The following is a 17,624-nucleotide window of genomic DNA, read 5'->3' on the forward strand; positions in this document are numbered from 1 at the left end:
TGCATGTGGCAGGTAGGACTACATTTTTAAGAGCGTGATACATGGGAGAAATGCTGTGGCATGCACTTATTTCAAGCAACAATCAATTATTTCAAGCAACAATCAAGCAATATCCACCAGCCACGTGAGCAACCCAACACCAGCAGTTGATTCAACCAGACTCCAACGAACGTTCGTGAAAAGAGGTAACTTCTGCCAGACCACGTGGCCTAACGGACAAGGCGTCTGACTTCGGATCAGAAGATTGAGGGTTCAAGTCCCTTCGTGGTTTGTTGTGAGTCCTTGAGGAGCAGGCATGCGTTCCCAGTTAGATTGCAGCAGGCCAACCTCGAATCCTTTATGTCATCCAAAATTGCTACACTTTTGTCAATTTCATGTCCTTCAACAGAGACTCTACGAGTTCTCAAACGAGGCTCGAATGGCCAGGTTGCCGACTGAAGCCATGAACTTGGCCTTATCAGTGCCAGGCCCCAGTGGTCTTGGCTTAGAAGCAACCATAGAAAGTCAATAACATGCCATGACCTCAAGCGACATGGGTGAAAAAATCACGACTTGGAAGCAGGCTGTTGGTGGAACTACACCTGCATAGGTGGCTTCTGATCAGTAGGAGCTTCCAAGAGTTGGCTTTCATTGGTACTGCTTGAAGTAATTTCTTGTAAACACACATTTCTCTTGTGTTGTTAACAGTTCTTCCACCCTCTTTTTTGGTATATCAGTCAACAGAATGATTTTGTAGGCCGGTTAGCTCAGCTGGTCAGAGCGTGGTGCTAATAACGCCAAGGTCATGGGTTCAATCCCCATACTGGCCATTCCAACAGCCATCCAACGTGCTGTCTCATGATAGACTGTGGATTTTTTTGGGTGGGATCCAAGAAAAAACCTCTGCCAACTTCCAGGTGAGTGATGTACGCAACTACAAATGACAGCAAACCACAAAATTCACTGACACATGACACGCTAATGAATACATTACATGCTTAGCTACAATCTCCAAATCACTTTTCCAGCTACTTTCTGGATAAATCACTCATTTCCAAAGTCTGACACAGCATACTGCATCAAAAACTGCTGCTTTATATCCTCACCTAACGACCCTAACTTTAGAAGACGCACACCATGTATTGTTTTGTGGCAAATTTCTTCTTAAAGCATTTTTTGTAAGTCAACAAAGGACTTTTTTTTCCCACTATGTTGAAGTAATTTCTTGTAAACACACATTTCTCTTGTGTTCTTAACAGTTCTTCCACCCTCTCTTTTTTGGTATATTAGTCAACAAAAGGATGGGTTCACACACATTTTTTGGGCCGGTTAGCTCAGCTGGTCAGAGCGTGGTGCTAATAACGCCAAGGTCATGGGTTCAATCCCCATACTGGCCATTCAACAGCCATCCAACGTGCTGTCTCATGATAGACTGTGGATTTTATTGGGTGGGATCCAACAAAAAACCTCTGCCAACTTCCAGGTGACAGATCGGGCCACGTAAGCTTTATGACCTTCATTGGCAGATAATACTCTGGCTTAGTGGGTGGATCCACTGTGCATGTGGCAGGTAGGACTACATTTTTAAGAGCGTGATACATGGGAGAAATGCTGTGGCATGCACTTATTTCAAGCAACAATCAATTATTTCAAGCAACAATCAAGCAATATCCACCAGCCACGTGAGCAACCCAACACCAGCAGTTGATTCAACCAGACTCCAACGAACGTTCGTGAAAAGAGGTAACTTCTGCCAGACCACGTGGCCTAACGGACAAGGCGTCTGACTTCGGATCAGAAGATTGAGGGTTCAAGTCCCTTCGTGGTTTGTTGTGAGTCCTTGAGGAGCAGGCATGCGTTCCCAGTTAGATTGCAGCAGGCCAACCTCGAATCCTTTATGTCATCCAAAATTGCTACACTTTTGTCAATTTCATGTCCTTCAACAGAGACTCTACGAGTTCTCAAACGAGGCTCGAATGGCCAGGTTGCCGACTGAAGCCATGAACTTGGCCTTATCAGTGCCAGGCCCCAGTGGTCTTGGCTTAGAAGCAACCATAGAAAGTCAATAACATGCCATGACCTCAAGCGACATGGGTGAAAAAATCACGACTTGGAAGCAGGCTGTTGGTGGAACTACACCTGCATAGGTGGCTTCTGATCAGTAGGAGCTTCCAAGAGTTGGCTTTCATTGGTACTGCTTGAAGTAATTTCTTGTAAACACACATTTCTCTTGTGTTGTTAACAGTTCTTCCACCCTCTTTTTTGGTATATCAGTCAACAGAATGATTTTGTAGGCCGGTTAGCTCAGCTGGTCAGAGCGTGGTGCTAATAACGCCAAGGTCATGGGTTCAATCCCCATACTGGCCATTCCAACAGCCATCCAACGTGCTGTCTCATGATAGACTGTGGATTTTTTTGGGTGGGATCCAAGAAAAAACCTCTGCCAACTTCCAGGTGAGTGATGTACGCAACTACAAATGACAGCAAACCACAAAATTCACTGACACATGACACGCTAATGAATACATTACATGCTTAGCTACAATCTCCAAATCACTTTTCCAGCTACTTTCTGGATAAATCACTCATTTCCAAAGTCTGACACAGCATACTGCATCAAAAACTGCTGCTTTATATCCTCACCTAACGACCCTAACTTTAGAAGACGCACACCATGTATTGTTTTGTGGCAAATTTCTTCTTAAAGCATTTTTTGTAAGTCAACAGAGGACTTTTTTTTCCCACTATGTTGAAGTAATTTCTTGTAAACACACATTTCTCTTGTGTTCTTAACAGTTCTTCCACCCTCTCTTTTTTGGTATATTAGTCAACAAAAGGATGGGTTCACACACATTTTTTGGGCCGGTTAGCTCAGCTGGTCAGAGCGTGGTGCTAATAACGCCAAGGTCATGGGTTCAATCCCCATACTGGCCATTCAACAGCCATCCAACGTGCTGTCTCATGATAGACTGTGGATTTTATTGGGTGGGATCCAACAAAAAACCTCTGCCAACTTCCAGGTGACAGATCGGGCCACGTAAGCTTTATGACCTTCATTGGCAGATAATACTCTGGCTTAGTGGGTGGATCCACTGTGCATGTGGCAGGTAGGACTACATTTTTAAGAGCGTGATACATGGGAGAAATGCTGTGGCATGCACTTATTTCAAGAAACAATCAATTATTTCAAGCAACAATCAAGCAATATCCACCAGCCACGTGAGCAACCCAACACCAGCAGTTGATTCAACCAGACTCCAACGAACGTTCGTGAAAAGAGGGAGCTTCTGCCAGACCACGTGGCCTAACGGACAAGGCGTCTGACTTCGGATCAGAAGATTGAGGGTTCAAGTCCCTTCGTGGTTTGTTGTGAGTCCTTGAGGAGCAGGCATGCGTTCCCAGTTAGATTGCAGCAGGCCAACCTCGAATCCTTTATGTCATCCAAAATTGCTACACTTTTGTCAATTTCATGTCCTTCAACAGAGACTCTACGAGTTCTCAAACGAGGCTCGAATGGCCAGGTTGCGGACTGAAGCCATGAACTTGGCCTTATCAGTGCCAGGCCCCAGTGGTCTTGGCTTAGAAGCAACCATAGAAAGTCAATAACATGCCATGACCTCAAGCGACATGGGTGAAAAAATCACGACTTGGAAGCAGGCTGTTGGTGGAACTACACCTGCATAGGTGGCTTCTGATCAGTAGGAGCTTCCAAGAGTTGGCTTTCATTGGTACTGCTTGAAGTAATTTCTTGTAAACACACATTTCTCTTGTGTTGTTAACAGTTCTTCCACCCTCTTTTTTGGTATATCAGTCAACAGAATGATTTTGTAGGCCGGTTAGCTCAGCTGGTCAGAGCGTGGTGCTAATAACGCCAAGGTCATGGGTTCAATCCCCATACTGGCCATTCCAACAGCCATCCAACGTGCTGTCTCATGATAGACTGTGGATTTTTTTGGGTGGGATCCAAGAAAAAACCTCTGCCAACTTCCAGGTGAGTGATGTACGCAACTACAAATGACAGCAAACCACAAAATTCACTGACACATGACACGCTAATGAATACATTACATGCTTAGCTACAATCTCCAAATCACTTTTCCAGCTACTTTCTGGATAAATCACTCATTTCCAAAGTCTGACACAGCATACTGCATCAAAAACTGCTGCTTTATATCCTCACCTAACGACCCTAACTTTAGAAGACGCACACCATGTATTGTTTTGTGGCAAATTTCTTCTTAAAGCATTTTTTGTAAGTCAACAGAGGACTTTTTTTTCCCACTATGTTGAAGTAATTTCTTGTAAACACACATTTCTCTTGTGTTCTTAACAGTTCTTCCACCCTCTCTTTTTTGGTATATTAGTCAACAAAAGGATGGGTTCACACGCATTTTTTGGGCCGGTTAGCTCAGCTGGTCAGAGCGTGGTGCTAATAACGCCAAGGTCATGGGTTCAATCCCCATACTGGCCATTCAACAGCCATCCAACGTGCTGTCTCATGATAGACTGTGGATTTTATTGGGTGGGATCCAACAAAAAACCTCTGCCAACTTCCAGGTGACAGATCGGGCCACGTAAGCTTTATGACCTTCATTGGCAGATAATACTCTGGCTTAGTGGGTGGATCCACTGTGCATGTGGCAGGTAGGACTACATTTTTAAGAGCGTGATACATGGGAGAAATGCTGTGGCATGCACTTATTTCAAGCAACAATCAATTATTTCAAGCAACAATCAAGCAATATCCACCAGCCACGTGAGCAACCCAACACCAGCAGTTGATTCAACCAGACTCCAACGAACGTTCGTGAAAAGAGGGAACTTCTGCCAGACCACGTGGCCTAACGGACAAGGCGTCTGACTTCGGATCAGAAGATTGAGGGTTCAAGTCCCTTCGTGGTTTGTTGTGAGTCCTTGAGGAGCAGGCATGCGTTCCCAGTTAGATTGCAGCAGGCCAACCTCGAATCCTTTATGTCATCCAAAATTGCTACACTTTTGTCAATTTCATGTCCTTCAACAGAGACTCTACGAGTTCTCAAACGAGGCTCGAATGGCCAGGTTGCCGACTGAAGCCATGAACTTGGCCTTATCAGTGCCAGGCCCCAGTGGTCTTGGCTTAGAAGCAACCATAGAAAGTCAATAACATGCCATGACCTCAAGCGACATGGGTGAAAAAATCACGACTTGGAAGCAGGCTGTTGGTGGAACTACACCTGCATAGGTGGCTTCTGATCAGTAGGAGCTTCCAAGAGTTGGCTTTCATTGGTACTGCTTGAAGTAATTTCTTGTAAACACACATTTCTCTTGTGTTGTTAACAGTTCTTCCACCCTCTTTTTTGGTATATCAGTCAACAGAATGATTTTGTAGGCCGGTTAGCTCAGCTGGTCAGAGCGTGGTGCTAATAACGCCAAGGTCATGGGTTCAATCCCCATACTGGCCATTCCAACAGCCATCCAACGTGCTGTCTCATGATAGACTGCGGATTTTTTTGGGTGGGATCCAAGAAAAAACCTCTGCCAACTTCCAGGTGAGTGATGTACGCAACTACAAATGACAGCAAACCACAAAATTCACTGACACATGACACGCTAATGAATACATTACATGCTTAGCTACAATCTCCAAATCACTTTTCCAGCTACTTTCTGGATAAATCACTCATTTCCAAAGTCTGACACAGCATACTGCATCAAAAACTGCTGCTTTATATCCTCACCTAACGACCCTAACTTTAGAAGACGCACACCATGTATTGTTTTGTGGCAAATTTCTTCTTAAAGCATTTTTTGTAAGTCAACAGAGGACTTTTTTTTCCCACTATGTTGAAGTAATTTCTTGTAAACACACATTTCTCTTGTGTTCTTAACAGTTCTTCCACCCTCTCTTTTTTGGTATATTAGTCAACAAAAGGATGGGTTCACACACATTTTTTGGGCCGGTTAGCTCAGCTGGTCAGAGCGTGGTGCTAATAACGCCAAGGTCATGGGTTCAATCCCCATACTGGCCATTCAACAGCCATCCAACGTGCTGTCTCATGATAGACTGTGGATTTTATTGGGTGGGATCCAACAAAAAACCTCTGCCAACTTCCAGGTGACAGATCGGGCCACGTAAGCTTTATGACCTTCATTGGCAGATAATACTCTGGCTTAGTGGGTGGATCCACTGTGCATGTGGCAGGTAGGACTACATTTTTAAGAGCGTGATACATGGGAGAAATGCTGTGGCATGCACTTATTTCAAGCAGCAATCAATTATTTCAAGCAACAACTAGAAAAATTTGCATTTCCTGCGAAAATGCTGAAGATATCTGCTGAAAAAAGCTGAAAAAGTTGAAAAAAAAAAAAGTTGCCCTGAGCAGGATTCGAACCTGGCCTTTCTGGTAATCAAGGCAGGTTCTCATTTCACTGCGCCAATCTCTTTCTCACAAAGAAGAGGTTGAGAGACTGACAATTGTGCTGAAATGAGCAGAAGAGGCTGAGAATTGTGCTGATAAGAGTTGAATCAGCAGAATTTCTGCTGAAAAGAGTTTAATCAGCAGAATTTCTGCTGAAAAGAGTTGAATGAGCAGAATTCTGCTGAAAAGAGGTTTTTGCTTAAAACAGCTGAAAAAGCTGGTATTTGTGCTGAAAAGTGGTGAAAATACTGAAAATTGTGCTGAAAAGGGGTGAAAAAGCATAAAATTGTGTTGAAAAGAGTTAAAAAAGTTTAAGTGTTAACTGAAAGAAATGTTGCCATAAGCGGGATTTGAACCCCGGCCTCCCAGTCTGAGAACGGACGCTCATCTCACTGAGCTAAAACACAGGTCAAGCCGGCAAGGAAAATCAGTGAGGCCACTGATAATATGCAAAAAAGGGCAAAAAATATTGAAAAGAAAAATCTATATCTCAAAAAGTATAGAAGTTATGAGCACCAAAAGTCATAGCAGGAAAGAGCAGAAAGAGCAGAATTTTTAGAGATTTGAACTGAGAAAATAGCACAAAAACTGAGGGAGTAGTAGAGGTCCAAAAAACAGGAAAAAATGATAAACTGTAGATTTTTTTGGGTGGGATCCAACAAAAAACCTCTGCCAACTTTCAGGTGACAGATCGGGCCACGTAAGCTTTATGACCTGCATTGGCAGATGATACTCTGGCTTAGTGGCTGGATCCACTGTGCATGTGGCAGGTAGGAAGACATTTTTAAGAGCGTGATACATGGGAGAAATGCTGTGGCATGCACTTATTTCAAGCAACAATCAATTATTTCAAGCAACAATCAAGCAATATCCACCAGCCACGTGAGCAACCCAACACCAGCAGTTGATTCAAACAGACTCCAACGAATGTTCGTGAAAAGAGGGAACTTCTGCCAGACCACGTGGCCTAACGGACAAGGCGTCTGACTTCGGATCAGAAGATTGAGGGTTCAAGTCCCTTTGTGGGTTGTAGTGAGACATATATATAATAGGGGTGTAACGATACACAAAATTGAAGGTTCGGTTCAATATTTTGGTGTCACGGTTCGATATTTTTTCCGATACAAAAATCATTATTTTGAATTTAGTTTATTGAGCTGACTTCTTTTATTGGTCTGCTTTGGATTTCTTCATTATTTTTCATATTTTGGGGTAATAAACACCCACTTTTTAAAAGAAATTAAACATCTGTGTCCTCTGTGTTTTTTCCTTGGTTCCTGACCCAATCTGTGACATGTCTGTTTCTATAGAAGAGGTATGTGTTCAATTTCTAAGGCCTGAAGTGCAGCTGGGCTTACAAGTCTAACCTATCTTGCAAACATCTTTCTGTTCTATCAGTGTATAAAACATTACAAGTAGGTTTTACAATGAACAACATGATCAACATAAAACTCTTTTGTAAAGTTAAACTAACCAATATCTTGGTCTGTACCACACTGAACCATGATCACAATGACTGTACTTGTGGGATTATCTAGGATGTCTTGGGGGATCTAGTTGAAGATGGCCACATCGTTTGAAAGTCTTGCAAGCAGAAGGTCTTAAAAGTATTGATTGCAACTTAAATATAAAGTAAACAGGAATATAATCTGCACATGCCTGCTGCAGTATGACATCAGCTTGAGGTATAAATTGAACATTAACGCTATCATTCCACAGTGTGGCACTGCAACACAAAACAGCACAGTTGTTCTTTATGTGTGAGTGTTTGAATGTGTGTGTGAATGGGTGGATGACTGGATATGTAAAGCGCTTTGGGGTCCTTAGGGACTAGTAAAGCGCTATATAAATACAGGCCATTTACCATTTACAGTGACTTTGTGGTTGTAGCAACCAGTAATTTACAAATAATCTAGTCATTCTGGCTTCAGAATATCTAAAAGAATAAATGGTTTGACATAAAGCTCAGGTGGAGCAGGTGTGTGAGTGTAGAGCAGAAGGAGTGGAGGAGTCTCAGTGTGCCTGGAACTACTGTGTACGATAGAGCAGCAGCAGAGCAGTCCAGATGTGTCAGTCACAGAACTGATAGTGAACTGCTCTGATAGTGGGGTCTTTTCTCAGAGCAGTTCATTCAGTGTTACAGACAGACAGACAGACTTTTATTTTTTTTCAGCATACAGCAAGTGTACAAAGAATTGCATTTTAATATTTAATATTTTTATATTATTGTATATTTATATAATATAATATATAAATATATTAAAATTAGTGCTGTCAATAGTTTAAAAACATTAACTAATTAATCTTGCAATTTTCTGTAATTAATCGCGATTAATCGCAATTGCCTGGTTGGAATTACATTTTTTCAACTTTATATTTAAGCTTGTAACTGACATTTATGCAGTATAATGAAGTAAATGCAGAATGAACACAAAGGATGTATGCTTAAATTCAAAGGGAATTTGAATACTTTTCTTCGATCTTTTAGCACAGTTTCTCTCTTGTGAAATACAACTTTTTAAAAAACCTATATACTAATATATAATATAAATTAGTGTTCTCGCAATCCTGGTCTTTGTCTCCTTAATGATACCTCTGAAATCTCCTTAAAACAAATGCAATGCAAAATGTTGTTCGCTGGATTTACATCCGCAAAGAAGACTATTACAAAGCAATGGTTCTGTCCTGACATTTGTATGGAATCATTCTGGAGACGATGTCTTATCCGTGTTATTGGTTTTGAACATACCACAGCAAAATTAAATAAAGCTCGACCCACAACTGTTGACGCTTGGAAAATCTTCTCATCCAGAGTTATCTCCTGGAAGAGGCAATAATTGGTTTTAACTTTGTGTTTTTGTGTCTTTTCTTTGCTGTCCCTATGCCTTGTTTGCTAATGTTTGCTTTGCTACTGCAGTTTACAGTTGTGCTGTATATGTCTGTACCCCCCACCCCCCCAACCCCGTTTTAAATCAATAAAATGTTGATCACAAAAAAAAATTAGTGTTCTCAAACAATTAAAATGTTTAATCAGATTCATCACATGGTTACAGTGGCTTAATTTTGATTAATCACGATTAAATGTCATTCATTTTTATTCTTTATTAATTGCATTTCATTTTGCATCAGCGAACAGACTCGAAAAAAGGGAAAATATCTGCACTTAACATGTTTATTGAACATCTTGAACATTCATGTTAACAAAAAACTCTGTAAACATTTATCTACTCTCTCTGTCAATCTTGGGGAGGCACTTCAAGTCGTTGAAACAAGGAACCAAAGCTATGTAAAGCGCGTGTTCTCAATGATGTTAACAGGTCTGCAGTTTGTTGCAATCCACTTGGCAGTTGTATCAGTCATTATGTCCGAGGTAGACTTACTGAGTCCCCGATGCTCCGTGAGTGGTTTGTCGCAAGCTGGGTGACGCATTAGCCAAAGTGTTAGCAGTGTTGGGTAAGTTACTTTAAAAAAGTAATTAATCACTAATTACTAATTACTTAATCAATATTGTATTTAAAATACTTATCTAATTACTGTGTCTGAAAAGTAACTTAATTACTCAATAAGTAATTTAACTAAATGCTTCTTAAAATCCCTATAAACCTTGAGTGGACAAACAATAGAAATTAAACTCTTTAAATAATAAATAAATTTTTTAAAGATGGAGACTCTACAGTACACAGCGGTAGCATCTCTTCCACAATGTAGCCTGCAACTATTTTTTAAGCTCACCTTCAGACGCTTTCTGTGCTGCTGAAGTAAAATCACGTTTTGCCTGCTTAGCAGGAGTTGCCGCGGTGTTATCCATGGATGATGAACAAGGATCACGCAGAAGTGTTCGTCTATGCGCTCGTGTCAGGCGCTTCGGTAGATTACTCATGCTATTAACAGCGTCCGATAGTTTTTACATATTACTGTAATGTTCTTGTCTGCTTGTTTCAGAAAAGTGAAAATACGGGAATATTTCCATTTCATAAAACAGCCACTCGCTTCAGCCGAGTCCGACAACTTCCGCTTTACAATACGACTATGCAGCAACCTGGCGCAAAATGACGTGCACCTGCACTACAACGATGTTAAAGCGAAAGAGTTTACTTCTACGTTTAGAAGATAAATTATTGAAATTAAATAATGATATTCAGCGAGTTTAATTGTTTTACAATGTAACGCAAGTACATTGCGGCTAACATCAACCAAGGAACTGATCTAGAAACAAAACTCGGAAATGATGGAAAATAACAAAGGATGAAACTATATTAAACTAGAACATCAGTAAACCCACAAAGCTCAAAGGTTTGATGGGGTCGTCGATGCAGGAACCATGCAGGTCAGCTGAGAGAAGAGTCTGTGGTGGAGGTGAGGAGAAGAGAAGTTCCAACAATAGTCATCTGTACTTCTTTTCATTCCTCTATCAGGCACAGGCAAGCTAGCTCTGCTTTCCACTCCACCTCGCAGTTACATGGCTCAGTCAGAGTGTCTCTACACACAGTGCTGCTGCTTCAACTTCTCTGAATCATTAGGACACAATTTATCCTCTTGCTCCACACACGCACCCTGCTGTTCACTCTGACTGTTTCACAGGGAAGGGCTAACTTTTAGAGAGACAAAGAAAGAACTGAGGTGATAACTTAGCGTTCACAGAAAGTCCTTTCTGGCAGTCAGTATTAAGCACATGTAGTATAAAGAGCAGTGAGGACTTGTTCAGAGCAGCTGTGTGGGACAGCCAGCTTTAGCATGTTAACATGTTGGAGTGAACAAATTGAGCTCGAAGCTCATATACCTGCAGAAACTTTTAGCTTTCACTCAAATGCAAAGAGGAAATAAACTACTGAGCATCCAGAAATCCCCATTGCTGTACGAACACTTAAGTAAACATACAGGGAGTGCAGAATTATTAGGCAAATGAGTATTTTGTCCACATCATCCTCTTCATGCATGTTGTCTTACTCCAAGTTGTATAGGCTCGAAAGCCTACTACCAATTAAGCATATTAGGTGATATGCATCTCTGTAATGAGAAGGGGTGTTGTCTAATGACATCAACACCCTATATCAGGTGTGTATAATTATTAGGCAACTTCCTTTCTTTTGGCAAAATGGGTCAAAAGAAGGACTTGACAGGCTCAGAAAAGTAAAAAAAAAAAAGGTGTGCAATACTCAGAGACATGGCCAAGGTAAGAAAGGCTGAAAGACGACCACCACTGAACAAGACAAACAAGCTGAAACGTCAAGACTGGGCCAAGAAATATCTCAAGACTGGTTTTTCTAAGGTTTTATGGACTGATGAAATGAGAGTGAGTCTTGATGGGCCAGATGGATGGGCCCGTGGCTGGATTGGTAAAGGGCAGAGAGCTCCAGTCCGACTCAGACGCCAGCAAGGTGGAGGTGGAGTACTGGTTTGGGCTGGTATCATCAAAGATGAGCTTGTGGGGCATTTTCGGGTTGAGGATGGAGTCAAGCTCAACTCCCAGTCCTACTGCCAGTTTCTGGAAGACACCTTCTTCAAGCAGTGGTACAGGAAGAAGTCTGCATCCTTCAAGAAAAACATGATTTTCATGCAGGACAATGCTCCATCACACGCGTCCAAGTACTCCACAGCGTGGCTGGCAAGAAAGGGTATAAAAGAAGAAAAACTAATGACATGGCCACCTTGTTCACCTGATCTGAACCCCAATGAGAACCTGTGGTCCATCATCAAATGTGAGATTTACAAGGAGGGAAAACAGTACACCTCTCTGAACAGTGTCTGGGAGGCTGTAGTTGCTGCTGCACGCAATGTTGATGGTGAACAGATCAAAACACTGACAGAATCCATGGATGGCAGGCTTTTGAGTGTCCTTGCAAAGAAAGGTGGCTATATTGGTCACTGATTTGTTTTTGTTTTGTTTTTGAATGTCAGAAATGTATATTTGTGAATGTGGAGATGTTATATTGGTTTCACTGGTAAAAATAAATAATTGAAATGGGTATATATTTGTTTTTTGTTCAGTTGCCTAATAATTATGCACAGTAATAGTCACCTGCACACACAGATATCCCCCTAAAATAGCTAAAACTAAAAACAAACTAAAAACTACTTCCAAAAACATTCAGCTTTGATATTCATGAGTTTTTTGGGTTCATTGAGAACATGGTTGTTGTTCAATAATAAAATTATTCCTCAAAAATACAACTTGCCTAATAATTCTGCACTCCCTGTACTAGAAATATGATGATTGTTCTCTGCAATAAGAGCAAGTTGTTTGTAGGTTTTAGTCACCCTGATCTCAGAGTTTTAACAAAGATGACATTTATTAGTGTGATTTCAAATTTGATGCTCCTGCAGTTTGATCTATGAGAACCACTGTCTCTGTACGTCTTGTAAGGCTGTCAGCTGGAATTCAGCTTTATCTCCTGTAGGCATGAACACTAGTGATGTGACATTCTTTATCGAGGCTTCAAAGCTTGTGTCGAGTAATGGAGGGGGCATTTCCGCGATGCGCGTAACGAAGCTTGCTTCATTTATGGGAGGAGCTGAAAATGATGACGTCCGAAGCCTCGCCGCCCGGCTGTACGACGTGACTGGTTCAGGAAGTGGTTCGAACTTTGCCGCGAGCTATGGCAGCGATATAAACCCCTCAGACTTCATTCAGAATGTGGGTGTTTGATGGAGAGTTGCGGTTAGTGAGAGTTTGGAGACAGTTTGGAGGTTTAGGAGAGTGAGGAGAGAAAGTCAGGAGAGAATGGAGCCAGGTAAGAAGAGGAGGATGTCCTCCCCTGTGTGGTAACATTTTGATCTTATTCCTCCCAACAAGATATGTAAATCTCTACAGAAGATGTATTTTCATAATAGTGGTGGTGCAATACAATTTATGTTAAGCTGTCTTTACTTTTGCACAAGGTGAAGTGTTTGCTATGTGCCAGTGAGCTGGGATATAACAACAACACCTCATCCATGCTTAGGCACTACAGAGCTTTGCATGAGAATAAGGGGAACACCGATTGTGGAGCAAGACCAGGTGAGCCATCAAATGCCATGATAATATAGCATGCAGTAATGTTACTAAATGATATAACAATATTATACAACTGTAATAAGTTACGTGTGTGATATTTATATTTGTGCTTTGTCTTTATTGTCTTTCCTCAGGAGAACAATCTCAAATAGATGAAGACCTGGTTAGCATGGTGATTGAGGACTCCCAGCCATTTAGCATTGTGGAGGACAAAGGATTTGTTAAATCATTAAATCCTAGCTATGTTCTCCTCACTAAAAAGGCCATAAAAGCAGTGAAAATGCGTTTTTACAGAATAAAATGTGAACAGGGTGTCCATACCTCAACGTTACAAAAGCACAACCACTGTCCACACCCCAACCACACCTCACCTCACAGTAAATGATCATTTCCATTTTAAGCATTTCCAACTAATGATTTTCCATACTGCCAGTATAAATATACACAGTATACTGCCATCACTACAATATACATGTTTTGCACACTCCTTTTGTTGTTGACATTTACAGGCTGTGTGCAAAATGCCACACTCTTCAAATTCATGCCAACTAATATTTTTACGTCCAGTAGATGTCCTACTAGAGCAAATGAAGCTTCAAGACGCATTGCGCAGGGGTGAACCAATTGAATGAAAAGCTTCAGTGCTTCATGAAGCTTCATCTGCCCATCACTAATGAACACAGTGATGACAGTCATCTTCACGCCAACTCAAACACATGATCACAATAAGTTTCTAGCTGATGTGATTGGTTGGTTAATTGTCATCATTCTCCATTCACAACTATACTGAGGAAAAGAGCCATTGAGCCGTCTCTGTAGGTTTACAGGAAACAGTGGGTTTTTGCTTTTATACCACCTATCTTTTGCACAATACTGCTGAAAGTCGCAAGAGTGACTCCAACTCTTTACTTGACTCAGAATCTTTAGTCCACAGTGTTGACTCTTCATAAGAGACAGCTGCTCCACATTTGAATCCTGCAGGTTGTTGTTACCCAATTACTCCAGTTATTTCAGATGGGATGCTTGGGACTGAGAGCTGAAGTCAGAGTAGGACAGCTGATAATCCACAGCTGTCCAACCTTTATTAAACTTGATGAGATCAGATGTCTTAATATTTCATATTGTAACTTACAATGTATATTACTCTGTGTGTGTGGCAAAAACTGGATACCGCTTTTATTTTGCTTTTTATTTGATTTGATTTTTTATTTTGTTTTTTGTTGCGAAAGAGGCTCATTTTAAAAATCTACTGTATATACACTGCATATTTATTTATCACACAGAAAAAAGAGGAGTTGATCGGCTTTTCTGTCGCGAGTTCGTGACCCTTTCTCAATATGCGTACTTGTGCGTACTTGCGTTCTCGTGTACTTGTGATACTTCATCAGTCAAAGTACTGTTCCAATTCTAAGTACGCATCAAGTCGAGAACGCGAAAAAGTTCCGGATGTGTTCTCGCTCCACCCGTTTTATCGAGCATGCATCAGTGGTGACTTGTGTGGACTTGGTACAGCTAAATATCCCAGAATGCATTTCGTCCAAAACTCAAACGCGGCAATGGCAGACGAGCGGGGCTAAAAACTTTTAAATATTACTCTTTCTGGGTCACAAAATAAACTTTTAAGTTATTTTCAAGCGAGAATGTAGCTGTGTAAACTTCAAATATCTGCTCGATTTATTAAGATATCATATATTTCCAAAGGCGCTCCGACGTTTTCGGAGACGTCTGTGACCCGCCAGCTACATAGCAGACAGCGAGGTCGAGGATCATTAGAGCCAGCGAGAACAGCGGACCCCCGGCACATCGTTTTCAATGGTCTCGAAATTACTTGCGTACTTAGAATTGAGAAAAGGCCCGCCTCTCTTGTTTGCTTATTGCCCACTTCGCGCCAAAAGAGAGGAGATTTTGGCAGAAAATTAAAGCGAATGGTAGTTTAGAATTGAACAAATTCCTTTAAGCTTCAGTATTACAAAATACACTTATCAATTGTCTTATAACTAACAACATTTGTCTAAGCTCTTGGTGGCGCTGTCACTTGGTGTTCGCTCGCTCTGTGGTAGAGTATCACTTCCTGTTCCTGCTCAAACACAGTGGTGTTTCTGAGTAGCTTATTTGCTTAGCAATTTAATTAACAACTTTTAAATACATTCTTCTTTCATAGTATAATCTTCACGTGCTTCATCCGAAGCACACTTTCTGTGTACTCACTACCTAATTTATAGCCAAAGTATTCACTCACTGTCTCTGTACTGTCTCGCTAGCTTAGCTTATCTCGTAGCCGACTCATTAGCACCATGGCTACTTCACCTCTCCCTCCTGCACTTTCTTGCTCATTGTGTCAGATGTTTAGTTACTCCTCGGCCTCCTTTAGCAGTAATGATATCTGTAACAAATGTAGCATATTTGCAGCGCTGGAGGCCAGGATTACTGAATTGGAGACTCGGCTTCGCACCCTTCATTCACCCGTAGCTAGCCAGGCCCCTGTAGCTGGTGCAGCCGAAGATAGCGTAGGCCCCGCTAGCTGTTCCCCGGCAGATCCCAAGCAGCTGGGGAAAGAGGGCGGCTGGGTCACGGTGAGGCGGGAGCATAGTCCTAAACAGAAGCCCCAGGTACACCACCAACCCGTTCATGTGTCTAACCGTTTTTCCCCACTCGGCGACACACCCGCCGGGGGTCAAACTCTGGTAATTGGCGATTCTGTTCTCAGACATGTGAAGCTAGAGACACCGGCAACCATAGTCAATTGTCTTCCAGGGGCCAGAGCAGGCAACATTGAAGTAAATTTAAAACTGCTGGCTAAGGGTAAACGTAAATTCAGTAAGATCATAATTCACGTCGGCAGTAATGACACCCGGTTACGCCAATCGGAGGTCACTAAAGTCAATATTGAATCGGTGTGCAACTTTGCCAAAACAATGTCGGACTCTGTAGTTTTCTCTGGTCCCCTCCCCAATCAGACCAGGAGTGACATGTTTAGCCGCATGTTCTCCTTAAATTGCTGGCTGTCTGAGTGATGTCCCAGAAACGATGTGGGCTTCATAGATAATTGGCAAACCTTCTGGAGGAAACCTGGTCTTGTTAGGAGAGACGGCATCCATCCCACTTTGGATGGAGCAGCTCTCATTTCTAGAAACATGGACAAATTTATTAAACCGCCCAAAATATGACTATCCAGAGTTGGGACCAGGAAGCAAAGTTGCAGTCTTACATGCCTCTCTGCAGCTTCTCTCCTCCTGCTACCCCCCCAAAAACCCATCTCCATAGAGACTGTGTCAGCTTCCAAAAAGACAAAAAACAAACTAAAAACCAGCAACAAACAACTTAAACATAAACAATTACAAAGAAAGAACAATACAGTATCCACATCTGAACCAAAGAGTAAAACAGTGAAATGTGGATTATTAAATATTAGGTCTCTCTCCTCCAAGTCTCTGTTAGTACATGACTTAATAATTGATCAACAAATTGATTTACTCTGCCTTACAGAAACCTGGTTGCAGCAGGATGATTATGTTAGTTTAAATGAATCAACACCCCCGAGTCATTCTAACTACCAGAAATCTCGAAGTACAGGCCGAGGGGGCGGTGTGGCAGCAATTTTTCACACCAGCCTATTAATTAATGAAAGACCAAGACAGACTTTTAATTCATTTGAAAGCCTGATGCTTAGCCTCGTCCACCCCAGCTGTAAAACTCAGAAACCAGTCTTACTTGTTATCATCTATCGTCCACCTGGGCCTTACACAGAGTTTGTGTCTGATTTCTCAGACTTTATATCTAATTTAGTTCTGAGCTCAGATAAAATAATTATTGTGGGTGATTTTAACATCCATGTAGATGCTAAAAATGACAGCCTCAACATGGCATTTAATCTGTTATTAGACTCAATTGGTTTCTCTCAAAATGTAAAAGAACCCACCCACCACTTTAATCACACTCTAGATCTTGTTTTAACATATGGCATAGAAACTGAACATTTAACAGTGTTTCCTGAAAACCCTCTCCTGTCTGATCATTTCCTGATAACATTTACTTTTACAATAATTGATTACACAGCGGTGAAGAGTAGACTTTCTCAAAGTAGATGTCTTTCTGAAAGTGCTGTAACTAAGTTTAAGAATATAATCCACCCACTGTTCTCATCTCCAATGTCCTGTACCAACACAGAGCAGAGCAGCTATCTGAACGCTACCCCAACAGAGGTCGATTATCTTGTTAATAATTTCACCTCCTCACTACGTACGACTCTGGAT

At 41.5% G+C, this 17,624-nt stretch overlaps 12 non-coding genes across 12 annotated transcripts; all 12 read left to right on the plus strand.

Moving 5' to 3' along the window:
* Positions 1 to 198: 198 nt before the first annotated feature.
* Positions 199 to 271, plus strand: trnar-ucg (transfer RNA arginine (anticodon UCG)). The gene has a single exon. It is a non-coding gene; the product is annotated as a tRNA-Arg (tRNA).
* A 464-nt stretch (positions 272 to 735) lies between these two features.
* Positions 736 to 809, plus strand: trnai-aau (transfer RNA isoleucine (anticodon AAU)). The gene has a single exon. It is a non-coding gene; the product is annotated as a tRNA-Ile (tRNA).
* Positions 810 to 1,302: 493 nt separating this feature from the next.
* On the plus strand, positions 1,303 to 1,376 carry trnai-aau (transfer RNA isoleucine (anticodon AAU)). The gene has a single exon. It is a non-coding gene; the product is annotated as a tRNA-Ile (tRNA).
* Positions 1,377 to 1,735: 359 nt separating this feature from the next.
* On the plus strand, positions 1,736 to 1,808 carry trnar-ucg (transfer RNA arginine (anticodon UCG)). The gene has a single exon. It is a non-coding gene; the product is annotated as a tRNA-Arg (tRNA).
* A 464-nt stretch (positions 1,809 to 2,272) lies between these two features.
* trnai-aau (transfer RNA isoleucine (anticodon AAU)) lies at positions 2,273 to 2,346 on the plus strand. The gene has a single exon. It is a non-coding gene; the product is annotated as a tRNA-Ile (tRNA).
* Positions 2,347 to 2,839: 493 nt separating this feature from the next.
* trnai-aau (transfer RNA isoleucine (anticodon AAU)) lies at positions 2,840 to 2,913 on the plus strand. Its single transcript has one exon. It is a non-coding gene; the product is annotated as a tRNA-Ile (tRNA).
* Positions 2,914 to 3,272: 359 nt separating this feature from the next.
* trnar-ucg (transfer RNA arginine (anticodon UCG)) lies at positions 3,273 to 3,345 on the plus strand. Its single transcript has one exon. It is a non-coding gene; the product is annotated as a tRNA-Arg (tRNA).
* A 464-nt stretch (positions 3,346 to 3,809) lies between these two features.
* trnai-aau (transfer RNA isoleucine (anticodon AAU)) lies at positions 3,810 to 3,883 on the plus strand. Its single transcript has one exon. It is a non-coding gene; the product is annotated as a tRNA-Ile (tRNA).
* Positions 3,884 to 4,376: 493 nt separating this feature from the next.
* On the plus strand, positions 4,377 to 4,450 carry trnai-aau (transfer RNA isoleucine (anticodon AAU)). Its single transcript has one exon. It is a non-coding gene; the product is annotated as a tRNA-Ile (tRNA).
* Positions 4,451 to 4,809: 359 nt separating this feature from the next.
* On the plus strand, positions 4,810 to 4,882 carry trnar-ucg (transfer RNA arginine (anticodon UCG)). Its single transcript has one exon. It is a non-coding gene; the product is annotated as a tRNA-Arg (tRNA).
* A 464-nt stretch (positions 4,883 to 5,346) lies between these two features.
* trnai-aau (transfer RNA isoleucine (anticodon AAU)) lies at positions 5,347 to 5,420 on the plus strand. Its single transcript has one exon. It is a non-coding gene; the product is annotated as a tRNA-Ile (tRNA).
* A 493-nt stretch (positions 5,421 to 5,913) lies between these two features.
* trnai-aau (transfer RNA isoleucine (anticodon AAU)) lies at positions 5,914 to 5,987 on the plus strand. Its single transcript has one exon. It is a non-coding gene; the product is annotated as a tRNA-Ile (tRNA).
* Positions 5,988 to 17,624: the final 11,637 nt, after the last annotated feature.

The sequence above is a fragment of the Mchenga conophoros genome, linkage group LG23 (assembly GCF_057382185.1).
Source record: "Mchenga conophoros isolate Kocher_MC1m ecotype Shallow Benthic linkage group LG23, M_conophoros_male_GT1.1, whole genome shotgun sequence".
Taxonomy (NCBI): domain Eukaryota; kingdom Metazoa; phylum Chordata; class Actinopteri; order Cichliformes; family Cichlidae; genus Mchenga; species Mchenga conophoros.